Source organism: Panthera leo, chromosome C2 (assembly GCF_018350215.1).
Source record: "Panthera leo isolate Ple1 chromosome C2, P.leo_Ple1_pat1.1, whole genome shotgun sequence".
NCBI classification, from domain to species: domain Eukaryota; kingdom Metazoa; phylum Chordata; class Mammalia; order Carnivora; family Felidae; genus Panthera; species Panthera leo.
Window position 1 is genome coordinate 95,703,716 of NC_056687.1, and position 19,088 is coordinate 95,722,803.

At 44.1% G+C, this 19,088-nt stretch overlaps 1 protein-coding gene across 6 annotated transcripts in view; it reads right to left on the minus strand.

The window, feature by feature from the left end:
• The window catches only part of GPR160 (G protein-coupled receptor 160), a 57,359-nt gene extending 38,833 nt beyond the window's left edge, over positions 1–18,526 (minus strand). The window contains exons 1-3 of one of the 6 annotated variants that reach the window (XM_042903157.1): positions 18,316–18,526; positions 17,515–17,642; positions 17,080–17,275 (exon numbers count right to left, since the gene is read on the minus strand). The gene's annotated coding sequence lies outside the window, so the exon portion shown is untranslated. Of the gene's footprint in view, positions 1–1,281; positions 1,529–17,079; positions 17,276–17,514; positions 18,035–18,315 lie in introns of those variants that run through there. The other 5 variants (XM_042903154.1, XM_042903156.1, XM_042903160.1 and 2 more) reach the window with 5 other exon arrangements.
• Positions 18,527–19,088: the final 562 nt, after the last annotated feature.

The window sequence follows — 19,088 nt, forward strand, 5'->3', positions numbered from 1 at the left end:
TCAGAAAATACAACATACACATCTCCTCAGACTGATTTTTTTTTAAAAGCATAACACTAGTGGTAGAAGTTTCGGAGATTAAGACAAGTTTTGGGGAGCAGGCAGATCCCTTAAGTAAAATAATTCTACCTAAACATACATGGTGCTTTTTAGTTTATAAAGTATTTTATGGAGATTATGTGATTCAAAGTGTCTAAATCATGCTCCTGAACATATATTCCATGAATGATGCCAAAATGTTCATGTGTTAAAATTGAGTAATAGTTTTTTCCCTAATACTTTTTCTTTAATTTGAGGAAAAGGTGCCCTATGTAAAAGAGACATATTCACATTAACAGAAGGAAGGAAAACAAATCATAGGATAATCTTGAGAGGTGCCCAAAAAGCTTCTGACAAAATTCAACACCCATTCATGACAAAAACCTCTCGGCAAAGTAAGAATTGTTGGAAATTTCCTCAAGAACTTGAGAAATGATGATCTATCATCATACTTAATTGTGAAAGACTGACCACTTTCCCCTTAAAATTGGGAAAAAGGCAAGAATATCTTCTCTGATCATTTCTATCCAACATTTTAGGATGTGCTGGTCAGTTCAGTAAGGCAAGTGGGGGGGGGGGAACGAACAGAGATTAGAAAGGGAAAGTAAAACTATTTCTGGATCATGTTTAAATATTGTTTTCTTAATGTTTTTTGGTTTTTTTTTTTATTTTTGAAGGAGAGAGCGACAGAGTGTGAGCGGGGGGAAGGGCAGAGAGAGAGGGAGACAGAATCCCAAGCAGGCTCCAGGCTCCAAAGCTGCCAAAACAGAGCCCAAGGCAGGGCTCAAACCCATGGACCGCAAGATCATGACCTGAGCCGAAGCTGGACGCTTAACCGACGGAGCCACCCAGGCGCCGCATGGTAGATCATGTTTATATACAGCGGACCTTGAACAATAAGGGTTTAAAACTGCACAGGCCCACTTACATGCGGGTTTCTTTTTCAATAAACATACGAGAAAATTTTTTGGAGGTCTGCAACGATTTGAAAAAACTCAGACACAAACTGTGTAGGCTAGAAATATCGGAAAAAATAAAGAGAAAGTCAGGTATGTCATAAATGCATAAAATATACGAAAATGTATTATACTTGTCAGTTTTATCATTTGCTACCATAAAACACCCACAAATTTGTTGTAACAAGTTCAACTTAACCGCCACTTAACATGGCACCATTTGCTGTCGAGAGAAACGTAAACAAGCACAAAGATGCGGTATAGAATCGGAACTGCGTAAAACCACCTGTAGTTCCTACTGCACGATGTCATCACCTCACAGCCATCCCCGTCTGCCGTGGCTCAAGGGTTGCAAGTATCCCCTCAAGACGCCCCGTGACGCTGACCATCTCTGCGTGAGCAGCATGCCTCTCCAGTGAAATGAAATGCACGTCGCAGTAAAAAGTGATTTCTCACAGTTCTCACGTATTTTTCGTGTTTAGCGCAATACCGTAAATCTTGAATAACACCACGGGACCCATACGAAGCGCACCGGCGACGCTGGGAGTGCTCCCAAGAAGCAGAGAGAAGTCACGATATTGCAAGAATGAGCTGGCTTGCTTGATACATACTGGAGACTGGGGTCTGCAGCTGCGGCTGCCCACCATGTCAAGATGGCTGAATTCAGGAGGAAAGGAGAGGGGAGGGGAGAGGGAGGGGAGGGGAGGGGAGAGGGAGGGGAAGGAAAGGTGGGGAGGGGAGGGGAGGGGAGAGGGAGGGGTGGGGGAGGGGAGGGGAGAGGGAGGGGTGGGGGAGGGGAGAGGGAGGGGAGGGGGAGGGGAGGGAAGGGGAGGGAAGGGGAAGGGGGGAGGAGGGAGGGGAGGGGAGGGGAGGGAAGTTTGTGAAGTCACACCAGCAGGTTCAAAATCTTACACTGTTTGCAAAATGCCTTTTTATCTTGTATTGAAAATGCAGCTTTCATGTGGGTAGAGCATTGCTATAAAAAAGGCTTACGTACAGACTCTAAAAAGATACAAGAAAAAAAAAATATATGACAACTGAAAGCAAAAGGAAGGTAAAGATCTCAAGTTGGAGAGTTTAATGCCAGCAAAGGATGGTCTGATAATTTTAGAAAGAGGTTTGGCTTTAAAAAAATGTCAAGATAAAAGAAGAAGTAGCCTCTGCAGACCAATGGCCAGCAGATGAGTTCCCCGACACCATAAAGAAAAATGTTGGGGAGAAAGGACATCTGCCTAAACAAGTTTTTTTTTTTTTTTTTTTTTTTTTTTAAGTTTATTTATTTACTTTGAGAGAGACAGAGACAGTGCAAGCCTGGGAGGGGCAGAGACAGGGAAAATCCCAAGCAGGTTCCAGGATGTCAGCGTGGAGCCAGATGTGGGGCTCAAACTCACCAACCATGAGATCATGACCTGAGCTGAAATGAAGAGTGGACCACTTAACTGACTGAGCCACCCAAGGCAGCCCCTGAACAAGCTTCTAATGAAGACAAAAGTGTCTTATTCTGGAAAAAAAAAAAAAAACATGCTACAAAGGACATTTACTAGCAAGGAAGAGAAGTGGGAACTTTAAGGCGGGAAGCAATGGGCTAACGCTACTTGTTGTGTAGATGCAGTCAGGTAGATGATAAAGACTGCCCATATCTATGAAGCTGTTAACCCCTAAGCCTTGGAGGGAAAAGATGAACACCAGCTGCCAGTCTTTTGGTTGTGCAATAAGAAGGCCTGGGCAACAAAAGCCCTTTTTCTGGATCAGTTCCATTAATGTTTTGTCCCTGAAGTCAGGAAGTACCTTGCCAATAAAGGATTCCCTTTTAAAGTTCCTTTGATATTGGCCAGTGCCCACGGTCACTTACAACCCTAGGAGTTCAACACCAAGGGATCAAAGTGCCCCTTATTTGCCCCCAAACACAACATGTCTAATTTGACCTCTAGATCAGGGGATCATAAGGACCTTTAGGGCTCATTACACACGGTACTCTATGGAAGAGAACTCTGATGGAGAGAACGTCATGAAAGTCTGGAAGGATTACACTATTGAAAATGCCATCATTGTTAAAGAAAAAGCATGAAAATGCCATCAAGCCTGAAACAAATTCCTGCTGGAGAAAACTTCATCCAGATGCAGTTTGAGCATGTCTGCACAGGATTTACAACAAAGCCAAAGACAGAAACTGCAGATATGGCAAAAAAAAAAAAAAAAAAAAAAAAAAAAAAAGGTGGGGCTAAAGAGTTTCAAGATATGGATTTTGAAGAGCTAACAGACACTGCACTGCAGAATTAACAGAAAATGACTGGAGTGCTTCCGAACCAATGTCAAGGAGGAAGAAAAAGAAGCAGTGCCAGAAAATAAATGGACAGTAGACAATCTGGCAGAAGTGTTCTGATTATTCAAGACTGCTATCTACTTTTATGATGTGGACTCTTCTGATACGAGAACTGAAGCTAAAGCAAATTGGTGGTAGGAGGATTGGTACCACATAGAAACATCTGTAGAGAATGAAAAAGCAAAAAATATCAGACAGAAAATATGATGTACTTCCATAAAGCTACACCAAGTGTGCCTGCGTCTCCCGACTCCCCTTCCATTTCTTCCACCTCCGCCACCCGAGACAGGAAAGACCAATCCTTCCTCTTGTTCCTCGTCCTACTCAATGTGACAATGATAGGATGAAGACCTTTATCATGGTCTACTTCCACTTAATGAACAGTAAATAATCATCATGACATCCAGTTAATAAGCTTATGTTATATGTATTTGGGAAAAAAGTGTCTTCGTGTGAAAAATCTAATAACTATATGGCAAGAACTGTATCACACATTTTTATACCCTCGTCATCACCACCCAAGTATTCATCACGTAAAACATCGCGTACAAGACTTGTATGAAAGACGAGGCTGTAGACAGCCTCCTCTACATAGGCATAAGCTGAGTGATAATATAAAATTAATAATGTGTTATTTTTCTTATTGTTTTAAAGTTTGTTTTCAAAGAATAACTCTACCATACAATATGCCCCTTTCTCTCCTGATTGGAGAAATTATGTATCAGCCTATCATTACAGGTAAGCGGTTTTAAAAAAAATGTAACAATGTTTTCAACACTGTCATACAAATAGGACTATAATACTGTATGCCAAAAAAATTTTATAATGATTCATTCATTAGTGTATAGGCTAGCTACCATAAAGCAATCATATTGTTGCTTCTTTGTGTTATCAATGCATGAATCGTTATACCTATAAATAAACACAATTTCTTTTTCACATTACCTTTCATTTTTGACATCTAGTGTTAGTAATACGTACAATAGCTAGTGTTTTTACTATATAAGACAATACTGATGGAGGTACTGACACACAGATGATTCACCTTGTACGCAAACAACAGGAACTTATGTTTATCAATAAATAGAGTACAGTACTGTAAATGTATTTTCTTTCATGATTTTCTTAACATTTTCTTTTCTCTAGCTTATTTTACTGCACAAATGCAGTATATAATACATATAACATACAAAATATGTGTTAATCAACAGGTCATGATCTCACTGTTCGTTAGTTTGGGCCCTGCGTTGGATTCTGTGATGACAGCTTGGAGCCTGGAGCCTGCTTCAGATTCCATGTCTCCCTCTCTCTCTCTGCCCTTCCCCCACTCATGGACACACAGGCTCGCTCTCGCTCTCTCTCTCAAAAATAAATAAAACATTAAAAAAAATTTTTTTTTAAGAAAACTTATGTCCACACAAAAGACTGCTCAAATTGCCAAAATTTGGAAGCAACCAAAATGTCCTTGGATAAACCTTTATTATTCAGGGCTTAAAAAACAAAGCAAAACTATCAAGTCACGAACAGACATGGAGAAAAACTGCATACGGTTAAGTGAAAGAAGTCGATCTAAAAAGGCTACATACTATATGATTCCAAGTGCATGATATTCTGGAACAGGCAGAACTATGGAGATCAGTGGTTGCCAGGAGATAGAGAGGAGGGAGCAAGGAACAGGTAGAACACGGAGCATTTTTACTATCAGTCTGTATAATACTGTAACTGTAAATACATGTCTTTATGGGTTTGTCAACACTCACAGAATATATACCACCAAGAGTGAACTGTAATGTAAACTGTGGATTGGGGGCAATTATAAATGTGTCAATGTAGGTTCAACAATGGCAACAAATGTACCACTCTGATATGGGAATGCTGGTAACCAGGGAGGCTATGCATGTGTGGAGGTATATGGGTATATGGGGGTATATTGGGAATCTCTGGCAATTGTACCTTCTGCTCAAGTTTGCTATAAATCTAAAATTGCTTTAAAAGATTAAGTCTATTAAAAAAAAAAGGCTTGTAAGAGGTTAGTTAATATTTCTTAGATACCTAATTAAAAGCACAAACCATAAAAGAAAAAAAAAACAGGTAACAGACTTCATCAAAATTTAAGTTTTTTTATTTAAAAGGCACCATTAAGAAAATAAAAAGATTAGTCATGGATTCAGAGAAAACATTTGCAAATCATATATCTGATAAAAGACTTTTTAAAAGACTTTAAACAACTGAATTTTTATTAAATATTTTAAATATTTAAAGTTTTTTGAAACTAAGATAAGTGACAACCCAATTTTAAAAATGAGCAAAAGATTTTCTTAAGAGAGTGTGAGAGCAGGGGAGAGGGGCAGAGAGAGAGAGAGAAAGAGAGAGAGAATCTTAAGCAGGCTCCACACTCAGCAATGAGCCTGACATGGGGCTGACCCCATGACCCTGGGACCATGACCTGAGCTGAAACCAAGAGTCACTTAACCAACTGAGCCACCCACGTGACCGAAAATGAGCAAAAGATTTAACTAAACATTTCACCAAAGAAGATAACATGAATGACTAACAAGCACATGGAAAGGTGTTCAACATCATTAGTCATTAGGGAAACGTACATTAAAAGCTGCAATGAGAGGGTTGCCTGGGTGGTTCATTCAGTTAAGCATCTGACTTCAGCTCAGGTCCTGATCTCACAGTCCATGAGTTCAAGCCCCGTGTCAGGTTCTATGCTGACAACTCAGAGCCTGCAGCCTGCTTCAGATTCTGTGTCTCCCTCTCTCTCTCCGTACCTCCTCTACTCATGCTCTGTCTCTAAGACAAATAAACATAAAAAAAAAAAAAAAACTGCAATGATATTATCACCACACATCCATTAGAATGCCTATAGTCAAAACCACTAACAATACTGAGTGTTGGTGAGAATGTAGAGAAATCAAAACCCTCATACACTGATGGTGAGACTCTAACATTGTAACAGCCACTTCTGGGAAAAGTTTGGCAGTTTCTTAAAAGGTTAAACTTACCATATCATCCAGTAATTACACTCCTAAGACTCTACCCAAGAAAAATAACATAAGTCCACACAAACACCTGTACATGATTTATAATGGCCCAAACTGGAAACAATTAAGATGTCCAACAACTGGTAAATGGATAAACAAAATATGGTATATCTATGAAATTGAATACTATCAACAATACAAAGGGACAAGCTATTAACAGATGTGGCAACATGGACGAACCTCAAGACTACAATGCTAAGTGGAAGAAGCCACAAAAAAACTACATATTCTAGGATTCTATTTTTAGGAAATATCCAAAAAAGGCGAGAGAGAGAAAGAGTAATGGCTGTCCTGGCTTAGAGGAGAGGACGGACTGTAAACTGGCATGAAGAAACCTTGGGAGTGACAGAAATGTTCTAAGATTAGAATGTGGTAATGAGTGTAAAAGTCTATAAAGATAATAGATCTGTACACTTATGATGGATGGATTTTATGGCATGTAAATTACACCCCCCTAAAACAGTTTGTTTTAAAAATTTGTACAAGATTGTTCATAGCAGCTTTATTCATCATAATGGCCTCAAACTGGAAACAACCCAAACGCTCTTCCAAGGAGAATGGAAAAATTGTGTATATTGAAAAAAAGAGTATTAGTTATTAATAAGAAACAAATTACTGAAACACAAAATATGCATGAATCTCAAAAACCTGTTGACAAAAGGCAGTTTTGTTCTAATGTATACTATTCCATTTACAAATATTATATTTGTATATAATGTAAATTATGTTTCATATATGCGAAGTTCAAGAACAGGCAAAGTCGGGGCACCTGGGTGGCTTAGTCGGTTAGGCGTTCAACTTTAGCTCAGGTCACCATCTCGTGTTTCACAAGTTCTAGCCCCACATCGGGCTCTGTGCTAACAGCTCAGAGCCTAGAGCCTGCTTCAGATTCTGTGTCTCGCACTTTGCCCCTCCCCCACTCACACTGTCTCTTTCTCAAAAATAAATTTTAAAAAACTTAAAAAAAGAAAAAAGAACAGGCAATGCTCATGTATGGCACTAGAAATCAGGATAGCAGTTGCCTCTAGGGTAGGGAGATTGACTGCAAAGGGGCATGAGAGAACTTTCTGGAGCATGAAAATATTCTGGATCTTGACTGGGATGTTTATATGGGTGCATACACTGATCAAAACACAACACTTAGAATTTTACTTATGTACCTCAATAAACTTTTAAATGATTAAAAATTCCTCCCAAAACTCTATAAAAACTTTACTATTAGACAAACTCTGAATCAATCAATCACACTTATTTCCAGATGGTATGGTTATGTGTGTGTCTATTCGGAAACCATAACATGTCAAATAGTTAATAAAAATGAGTGGCTAATGATTCAATACTCATTTTTTTTTAATTTTTTTTTTTAATGTTTTATTTATTTTTGAGACAGAGAGAGACAGAGCATGAACGGGGGAGGGTCAGAGAGAGGGAGACACAGAATCTGAAATAGGCTCCAGGCTCTGAGCTGTCAGCACAGAGCCCGACGCAGGGCTTGAACTCACAGACCGTGAGATCATGACCTGAGCCAAAGTCGGCCGCTCAACCGAGTGAGCCACCCAGGCGCCCCAACAATACTCATTTTTAAATGCTTTAATTATGTCATATGATACACACATATATATTCAACTTCTGTATGTTATGGAAACAGAATCAGACTCATTTATTCTTTGTACATTCATTCATTCACTCCAAAAATATTTATGGAAGGCCAAAAATATTTTCCAGGCATCCAAGTCCAAATTGCAACTCAATTACAATGCTGATATTTCACTTTTTCTTTATGTCAGAATCATAGTGTACCTCTCAGAATGTTTGCTTAATGTGAGTTTCTTGGTCTAGTCATGGGAAGAAAAAGTGTTAGCCTAATAGTCTGAGACTTAGGAAGCAAAACCAAGTCAAGGGCCAGTCAAGTCCAACAGAGTCAGGCCTCAACTACAGGTACGTATGTATGTACACACACACACACACACACACACACAGAGCCCACCCCCCCACCCTGCCCCTTACCACTGTAAGATAGACCTGGAGCTGTGGCCAGCTCAGTGGCATCTCTTACAACTCAAGCCTCAGGCTAGGAGGAAGGGAAGGCCACCACCACAGGAAGCCACCACCCTTCCAGTAACTTCCCTTCCACTCTCCCAACCCCCCTTAGAGTCATAACCTAGAGTCTGCTCTAAGCCAGGCCTGCAGGGGTGATGCTGAATGAGCCACGACCTCTGCTCCCCAGAGAGTCTGTCTACAGACCACACTAACCACTGCGCAGAATGGTTCGGTGTCGGGGTACTTCCTACACTCCTGGTAGATTTAAAGAGGTTTAAAATGTTCGTGGCTTTTGACCCAGTTATCTCCACTCCAGGGATTTATCATAAGGAAATAATCAGAGTTGAAGGAAGGAAGTACTGTACGAGCAGCTCACTAGGGCATACTTATAATAGCCTACAGAAGACTCTCTTCCCTCAAAAGAATCAAAAAAACTTAAATGCCTAAAGCAGGGAAGTAGTCAGATGAATTATGATAGTCACACTATCTGCAGACATGAAAGAGAAGCTTTGCAGGAAAGAGTATTAGAAAATGCTGACAATATGATGTTCAATGATAGAAGCAAGCTAAAAGCTATATATATCAGGGCTTCTCACAGGGGAGCATCGTGGTATTCCCCCTGCTTCCCAGAGATTCTGCTGATCCTGGAATCCGTGTTACTGAGGGGAGTGAGCTCTTGTCCTCAGATGGTCTTAGGGCAGGGGGGTTGGGAGGCTGAAAACCAGTGGTAGAGAGTACCATCTCAATACTGGGTGAATAGGAAAAACGTATGTATATACACAGATCAGAGTTAATCAATGCCAGAACCCTGTGATTGGTAGGATCACGGCCTTGTAAACCAACACTTCTCAAACTTGAATGTGGGTCTTGTTAAAAAATGGATCCTGATTCAATGTCTGGCACGGGCCAGAGATTCTGCATTCCTAACAAGTTCCCAGGCGATGTCCAGGCTGCTGTCCATGGGCCACACGTGGACAAGCAAAACTGTGGATGCACACATCCTGCAGGACAGACAAACTACACCAACAGTGACTTTCTGGTTGGTCACGGGATGGGCGCATTTACTTTTTACACTCCCTACACTCACTGGATCCTTCGCAATGAAAATTCATTGCTTTTGTAATCAGAAAGAAAACTCACTATTCAAAACCTGGGACTCGGTAATTATTCTTACAGGAGTCCATTCCAAATAATGTGAAATGGAATCAGAAGGTAAAAAGCACTGTCCCCACACATAACACGTCTTACCACCAAACTTGTGAGGTTTTCCACACCAAGCAGATCTGACACCACCCAGAGTTAGCGGAGGCCACACAGGGTGAGGGCTCAGCCCCACAAGAAGGCTGCTTCCCACTTCAGATGCCAGCCAGCCACAAGGCCAGGTTGTCACCTACACGTCTACCAAGTTAAAAATTGGGAGTGCCTACATCCCCCTCCTCAGGCTTGTTAACAGCTCTTGGAACTAAGACCAACACTTTACTATTACTGGTTTATTATAAGGGATACAATTCAGGAACAGCCAATTGGAAGAGATGCACAGAGCAAGGTACAGGGAAAGGGTGCAGAGCTTCTGTGCCCACTCCGGGCACATCACCCTCCCAGCATCTTGATGGATCACCAACCTCCATTACATAGGCATGACTGATTAAATAGCTGGCCATTAGTTATTAAGATGATCTCCAGCCCCCTGGCGGGGGGGGGGGGGGGGGGGGGGGGTGCTGAGGGGAAGGGGATGGGGACGGTGCTGAAAGTCCCACCCCTCTAATCACATGGTTGGCTCCCCTGGCAACCAGCCCTTAGAGTTGCCTCATTAGCATAAATTTGAGTGTAATGGAAAGGTACTTATTCTGAATAACAAAAGACACTCCCCCCACCAGGAGCTTGGTACCAGAACCTTGGATGAAGGCCAAATATATTTATTTCTTATTGTATCACAGAATCACAGGTTTATGTAATGCAACTTGGAATGATTTACAATACCAAAAAATAAGCAACCACCTAGTTCTCTAATATTAAGAGGATGGCTTAAAAAAAAAAAGCCTGAAATAGCACGCAATTATTACAAATAATATTTATAATATTTATAATCACATGAAAATGGAACGATAAATTTTAATCACGGTATGAGAACTTTGTTTAAATGCTAACATAAAATGAATTAAATGTTTATAAAATGTTAAAATTATTTTTTTAAAAAGCAAATAGTAAAATGCAACAAAACTGGCAAGAAATACACCAAAACGTTCTTTGGGTCCTTGAATAGTGGGGTAATAGAAGATTTTTTTTTTCCTTTCTCCTTTCCAGAATAAAAGAAAATTGACAGGAAGGAGCTTGCATGTGATTACGATCATGGATGCAAGGATACCAATGGAAAATGGAGGCGGCAGCAGAGAGAAACCCATTCAAGGGCTGGTTACAGGTGATGAGGGAGCATAAGGCAAGCTAACAGGCCACAAACACTGCCCCCCCCCCCCCACCAGGTGGAGTATGTGTGGTATTCCTCGGGCACTCCTGGTGGCCCAAGAACAAAGGGAAGGTGGAAAACAAATGGTTAACTGATAGAGATCATAGTCCCGCAGGACCTAAGTCTCCATCACCCCTTCATAGTGATGTGGGAAACAAAGGCAGAAGGAAATGGCAGATCGAACTAAATTTCCTTATAACCTGCAGCCCATTGACAAATACTTGAGGCTAGCAGAGTAAAATGTTCCTCCAGGAAGTCCCTACTGTCTTAATGCTAATGATTTGTAGAGGGAAAAACCACCTTAGCTTGACACTAGCCAAGGCCTCCAGTATCCTGTGAGTCTTCTTTAGCGTATGAAAATCTCACTGGAAACTTCCCCAGAACTTTGTCTCCCCCAACATGGTAGTATGTAACCAGTCTCTCCTCATGGCCCCGGGGCAGCTCTTCCTGCCCTCTGGTCCTGTTCCTGTGCTTCAATAAAATCACCTTTTTGCAAAGATGTCTTCAAGAATTCTTTCTTGGTCATCGCTCTGGACCCCACGAACCCCATGGTCACCCCAAAAACCTCATCACAGGGAGCAGGCTTGGGAGCCTATTAGTTGGGGGATGGGGTGGGAGTGTGAGGCTGTAAGAGGGCTCACTGGACCACCCGGCTGGGAGTGGAATAAGAGAAACAAGGAGAAAGGCAATGGGTTAACGAGGGCAGGTTGGAGTGCAGAGCCGACAAGTCTGGACAAGGGGCAGGAGGAAGGAGACCATCCGCCCACTACCTTTCTCCCTGACCCCCAGCTAGCACTTCCACGAACAGGTCTGGGCAGAAGCTGTCAACAGGAGCAACCTCTGTCTTGGCTGATTTGGGGGTGCTGGCCACCCCTCCATTCAGCCTCCCTGTACAGAATGGATGTTTTCTGCTTCTCAGGAACACCCCATCAATCTCTCCCTTTCCCTCCCCAGGATATCAGGCTCCTCAGGATTCCTTAAGGGCATAAGGAATACAAACTCATGTTTACCTTCTCTAATAAAGCAAAATGAACAGCCTTTGCCTTGTTCCCATTTCTGGGTTCATTTCTGGCCTGAACCTCACTTCACTTGTGTCCCTCTCCTGATAGGCAACAAAAGGCAACAGAAACAAATACAAATACATAAACCTGCATCACTGGTCGATGATCAAATTAGCTCTTTTTTTAAAACTACAAAATGCTATGTAAAAATTAATAGCCTCTTTGCCTTGTTCCCATTTCTGGGTTCGTTTTTGGCCTGAACCTCACTTCACCTGTGTCCCTCTCCTGATAGGCAACAAAAGGCAACAGAAACAAATACAAATACATAAACCTGCATCACTGGTCGCTGATCAAATTAGCTCTTTTTTTAAAACTACAAAATGCTATGTAAAAATTAATAGCCTCTTTATTACTTCTCCAGGTTAAAAGGTAAACCTGCTGGTCTACCAGCTCTATGATCTCACTGCTAACATGGGGCAAGTGGGACACAGTATGTCACTGTACCTGTGTCAGGATTTCACAAAATTTTTGTTAGCCTCTCACAACACTCCTGCAAGGAACGCTCATCCCCAGCTGACAGCGAGGCACTGGCCGCAGAGTGCTCTGTCTGCCACGAGCCCCCACAAAGCAGTGGCAGAGGTGGGGCTGGGACTCCTGCGTCTCCCTATTCCACGCTGACATCAGCCTGTTCTTCCACAACAGGACGGGTCTGCACCCACACGGAATGCCAGGAGAGTCCGTCTCTTTTCCAGAGTCTGTGCAGATTTTAATCCCCCAACAACAGAGCCAAAGCTCAGGGTTCACAGCCATGGGCTCAGGCCTAGCTCTCTTCATCAATTGCAAAGCTGTGGCTACACCAAACACCCTGTTAGGGTTTGTCCTGTAGAACATTTCTCTAAGGCCATGAGGCTGCTCAGATGGGCAGCTCTTGGCTCACTCTGAAAACAGGGAGATCAGAGCTGGGAACCTATAGCCTGCCTTCTAAAACTATGGGGGAAAGTCCTACAAATAAAAGCAAAATTGAAGGAGGCAAGCTCTACCAACAACAGTAAGAGCTGACCCATGGTGAATCCTTATTCCATAACACCTGATGGGCCACGGAATACACACAGCCCTACAAGATGGGTATTATTATTTTACACAGGAGAAAACTGGGGCTCAGAGTGGTTTGAAAAAAGTAGGTCAAGGACACACAGCTAGGTAGCAGAAGAACCGGAAATAATACAGTGATCTCGTGATAGTCCACACTCAGGATCGCACGGCCTCACCTCTGTTTGGTCTGGCCAGTAGGCAATCAACCCGCTTTCCCATGCCATCTGTCAGTTGGCAAGGGCCTTAGTAATCACCTATCTGAGGGAGCAGGTACCCACAAACCTGGATCCGAGTTCTCCGGAAAAGATCCAATCAACCAGCTGTTCTAGCATTTCCCACACAGCTCAGTCTCTCAACTTACTTTCAACTAAACAAGACATTCTACTTGCAGCCCTCCATCCTTCTTTCTTATCATGCTAGAGTAAGTACATGCCTACATTGACAGTTCTAGTAACAAAGGCCTCAAAACATCACCTGACATTTCCTCAAAACCACTCCAACGGGGTTTCATTTATGGTATTTTTCTCTTTTCTACCCGCCCCCTGCCCACACCCCAGATCTATGAACATTCAGAATTCAGGGGAAGGAAACAAAGATCAGAAAGGAAGCTTCAACTGTAATAAAACTCCAGATATGGACAGAGGTGAGAACATCTGTTCCATGACCCTTAACTGAAAGTTTCAAGATGAGGAAATCAGGCCATCCTTCAACTTGCCTCACAGGAATCTCTCAAAGGCTGGGCTGTGGGCACCTCAGTTCCTCATTCCTGCAGAGGCTTCAGATGGGGCTATGCCTAAGCAGTGGGTAGGAGCGGACCTGTCACTGGCTGCAGACTGGTGGGCAGTGATGGGAGAGTTGGGAAGCACCCCTGCAAGTCCTGGGAACCCTCAGAGCGGCTATGGAGAGCCAATGCACGAGCTGGAGGATCCACGTGGGTCCCAGTGTCAGGCTGCTTAGAGGGAGGGCTTGCTGGCGTCCTCTCCCCACGGAACACCCTGGTGCACAAGACCCATATTCCCACTCACAGAGAGTTAATGGTTTGGGTATTGGGGGTACCCCTTTCCTCTGTGTCTTGCCCACACATCACTCCATCTGGGTTGTATAGCAGGGGTAGGAAACTCTCAAGTTCTGTGTAATAAGCACAGCAGGCAGGGTATGGGGGAAATGGTGACATAGCCTGTATCTTTCTGACATAGAAACACTGCAGAGAAAACAAGACTCTTCATTCCCTCAGGTGAATATGTGCTTTCCCATTTTTCTTGGGACAAGAGCTTCTCAACCTATTTTTGTTATCCCTTTTTGGACAGATGCATAAAAAGACTGCTCACTGTAGAAGAAACAACATTGTGAGTGTGACGGAGCCAGTCTCAAAGCGGAGGACACTTCAGAGAGTAGCGGAGGCCAGGGGAACAGGGGGGCACAACTCTGCTCTAGAACTGCCTTTGGGAATTCCTGGGGGCAGCACATGTGAAATCTTCTAATTTTCAACACTGATTCGGTGGTTTTTTTGGTTGTTGTTTTTTGTTTTGTTTTGTTTTTACTTTCTGCTGGCCCGATAAAACTTCTGTTGGTTGTTATGTGGCCCAGACCCCGTCTGTAACCAAGGCAGTTGAATGTAGTCAAAAGACAGTTCGCCTAGACTGACTAACCAACTCTTGGGTGTGTAGCTCAGCTGTCTGCAAAAGGCAGTATGGACAGCGGAGGGGCTGGAGAATCCATGCGAAGACCCAACAGATTTGAGTTTGAATCCTGGCTCTGCTTTTATTAGCTGCAAGACTCCAAGTCCATCATTAACCTTACTTAGCTGCCATGCCATCTGCAAAATGGGCTGATGGGAGATTTGTGAGAATTAAAAACGTGTGTGCGAAGACTACCATGAACTCTTCATAAATGTCAAATTTCCTTCCCCTGTAACTCTAAAGAAACGATTTAGCCTAATCTTAGCTTCTTTAGATTTCATGGTTTTCATCTGTTAGAAACTGGAATAATCATCCAGCACTGAGGCTCTACCTCACAGGATGGGATGAAGTGATGCAGATAAAAGCAGGGTGCTTACAACTTAGAAAAGTATGATCGGCTTGATTGCCAACACCCTTTCCTCTCATTTCGAGGCCAACAAAGCAGCAATCTGCTTTCCTAAATGTGTTTATCCCCTTCCGTAAGGCGATGTGGGGAGAAGATGGAGTCACAGTTGTGGTAATTTCTTTAAAACAGCGATTAGCAATCAACTCCCCAGGGTCCAGTCCCACCATCCTTACACAGAGGTGAGGAAACATTAGGTCACTGCCTGGTCACTTAAGGGCCCAGCAAGTCTGTTTTCTCTCTCCACACCTTGTTTTAGACAACCGAGGAAGAAAGTCAAGTCACTTAACAGCTGCAATATTTCTTTTCCTCACACAAAGAAAACTGAGCCGCAGGCCAAACACATTCATTGAAGTACCATCACTATGACATTTTCCAAAGGCACGGGGATTTTTGTCAATTCTCTTATTTTCCACACCCTTTGACAAAAGTGGGACATGCTTTGGCATTTCCTCAACTGACTGACTTAAAGCAGTCTTTACAACTTCTTTTACACGAATGGGACTATACCAGCAAGGTCTAGGCTGAGGGGCCTGATCTAACACTTCAACTTTTTTTTTTTTTTTTTTTAATTTTTATTTACTTCTGAGAGAGAGACAGAGCGTGAAGGGGAAAGAGACAGAGAGAGAGGGAGACACAGAATCCGAAGCAGGGTCCAGGCTCTGAGCTGTCAGCATAGAACCCAATGGGGGGCTCGAACCCACGAATCGTGGGATCATGACCTGAGCAGAAATCAGACGCCCAACCGACTAAGCCACCCAGGAGCACCAACACTTCAACTTTCAACTATTACGGACAGGTTTTCTCTTAAAAGCAAAGAGGCATTAAAATCAGTTCCGCTGAAGCTACTAAGGATTTTTACCTTTCAGGAGTATGCCTCTCCCCACCCCAAACTTTAAAAGCTCCCTCATGCAATTGCCATGTTTCCAAATTACCAATCAAGCATGACAGAATGAGCAGGAATTGTATAATAAATCTAGAGGAAAAAAATGAGCAAGTTGGATGAATATACAGATATTACTCCTCCCACCCAGCCCCTTCTTCAAAGCAAGGTTCTGGTAAAGGAAAAAGAACACCACAGAATGTTTTAGGGGTTGCTTCTTTGCTAAACACTTCCAAGTCATAATGCCTGGGGCAAACAAGGTGAAAATGGCAATACAAATAGGTTAAGATCTCTTTCAGGCAATGAGTAGACCTCCACTTACCTAGTGATTTGTTTTTATAATGTACACTCTTTACTGATGTATATACCATGCTTCCAAAAGTATACACGAATCTTAAATGGATAAGTACTGTGTTTACTACTCTGAGCTGTTTCTTGATGTGCATAACTTGGAAAGGATTTGGGCAGCTCAGAAAAACTGCTACCACATTTTACACAACCTGTCTGTCTGGACACAACTCAACCCCTAGGCTTGCTAATACCCTTTGTATCAAAAGGGCTGACCCAGCATCCACCTGCATCAACTTGATCCCCTCAGCTCTGTCGCACTCAGCAAACACCCTATGCCTTCTGAGCAAAATAAAGCAGCACCCCACGAGGGAGAAAAAGAAGTTTTAGGAGTCTGAAGAGGCAGGTTTTACACCCGATTTACAAAGAGTGAGGGTCTGTGGAAGGCCTTGAATCTCTTCTAGAAACACTCACTGGTGCTGCCCTCCAAACCTACCGTCAGGAAAACAAACAAACAAACAAACAAACAAACGCTCCGCTGGCAGTGGTGGTGGTGTTACTTTTAAAGGAAAATGCCAAACATAGAAAAGTAGAGACAATAGTGTAAGGAATTCCATACCCCACCCTTCATCCCGCTTCAACTATTAACAACTCACAGCCAATCTCCTTTGGAACTCCCCCCTCACTTTTCCACTAGCAGTGTTGCCCCAAAGTGGTTTATTTTGAAGCAAACCCTCCACCTACATTTCAACTTCAGTTATGTATTTTTAAAGGTTTTTTTTTTTTAACAACCACAATCCTAACACCATTACCAAAAATAACTAAACAAAACTAATATTTACTTTAGTACGATCAACTAACCAGTACACATTTCTTTTATTGGCTCAATGTTTCGTGACTTTTTCCCCTTCGAATCAGGATCCAACCAACGTTCGCAGACGGACTGCACTGCTGTGTCACGTCTCTTCAACAGTGTTTAAACCGCAGGTTCCCCCTTCCCCGTGATTCTCACGGCAGCCGCGCTGATCCCTAGTGGCAAATTCCCAATGATTCAACTCTGGGGATACCACAAAGAGACTCCGGTCTTAAAGGCTTGTTTAAAAAACGTCAGACACGTATATTAAGCAGTCATTTTTGTAATTAAATACGTTTAAAATAAAAAAAAATCTGAGAAGCACAAGCGAAACGATTTGACCTGAAGCGATTAGCAATCCTCAGGGCCACTCAAGCACGCGTCCTTTGCAATTCTGATCCGTGTGGGTTTATTTATGAGGTTAGAGCATATCCCAGCCTTACCCGAGTCTTTTGCAAAAGGTGGGGCGGAGCGAGCCAGTTTCCTCGCAGGACCTTCCTCCGCGGGCTAGGTCCTGGCGGTCGCCTCCGGAATTCGGGGGTTGGCCCCGGCCGCCGCCTCCCAGGGCCACCTGCCCAGGTGAGAAAAAGGAGCTTCAGCTGACGAGTTCCGGAGAGCAGCCCCAGGTTATCTAGAAGGAATTCTGAGCCAGCCAGGAAAGAGGAACGAACCAGGGTACCACGGTCTCGTAGAACAAACAGCCCTGAAAAATCTCGGGGCTTAATCTCTGTGCCGGCGCGCGCGGGGGCACGGTCCCCAACGCGGAAGGGCCAAGAGAGGTGACGCGGTGTCCGCCCCAACGAACACACGTGCGTCTGTGTACGTGACTGATTACATCCACCTCTGGGTGCCAGGAGAGGAAAATTACATAGACCATTTCTACATCACCTATGTTATGTTTAAAAGCTATCTCCACTGGAAAAAGGGTGCGAATGTCTGGCCAACCCAAGCCACGGACCCCGGACCAGAAACCCACTACAGACCGCCGGCGCGAAGGCTACGCGATAACCCCCAATCCGAAGCGGTCAGGCTCGGGCGTCTGCAGCTTTCCGCCAAGGGCCCTCCGCCCCACTCCAGGATCTCTTAAGTAGTAAACCCCGGCTTCTGAATCCCTGTAAGAGAAATTCGTCTCCTTCCTCGACGCGCACAACGCGCGCCGGAGAAAACGCGGGCGCCGCTGACCACTCTGGACCCCGGGGCGAGCAAGCAGGTGCGAACCGCCGGGCGCCGGCCCCCGCACTCACCCGAAGTGCAGCGGTTTCCGGCGTGCGCTCCGCGTTCCCGGCGCTGGGTGCCAGACCAGACACCTGCTGCTCCCGGCCCCAGGTGACCGCCGAGAGAGGGGCGGGAGCCCCGCGCGCCCGCCCGGCTCCGCCCCGAGCGCTCAAAGGAGGAGGGCGGGGGCAGCGAGTCCGGCCCGAAGCCCCAGCTGCGGCAAGCTAGCCGCCTGGCGCCAGGAAGCGCGGGCGTCCGCGGAGGGCCGACTTTAAACACGCACGCCCCGTCGCGACCCCGCCGGGAGGCTGGCCGGAGGGGCGCCGCCTGCCGGTGGGGCGGCGACAAACGATGGAAGCCACCACCCCGGATCCTTGGGAGAGGGGTAGAGAAAGGGGAGAGCTGCAGCCACTCGCCGCTTAGTGACATCCCCTGCCGTGTACCAGGCGTTGAAGCCCCAGCCTCAGCCCCAGCCCCAACCCAAGGAGAATCTACGTCCCCAGTAGGGTGGGCAGGGCCATTGGCAGTTGTCTCCAGATGAAGGTACACGCAGGGTGACAGAACCTGAAATATGCATGCCACTAAGCAAAGCCTGCAGTGCACTCTGAATTCACAGTTTTATATAAACTGCAAATAGCACATTTGCAAATAGCACAATTACATTGCATTGTCTTTTTTTTTTTTATCAACAACGGTGCTAAAATATTGTATTTATTCAACAAGTATTTGTTGAACACCTACAAGTTCCCAGTCGTCTAAACATTTAAAATGTGGCACAATTTCCTCCTCCTTTTCATGCAGA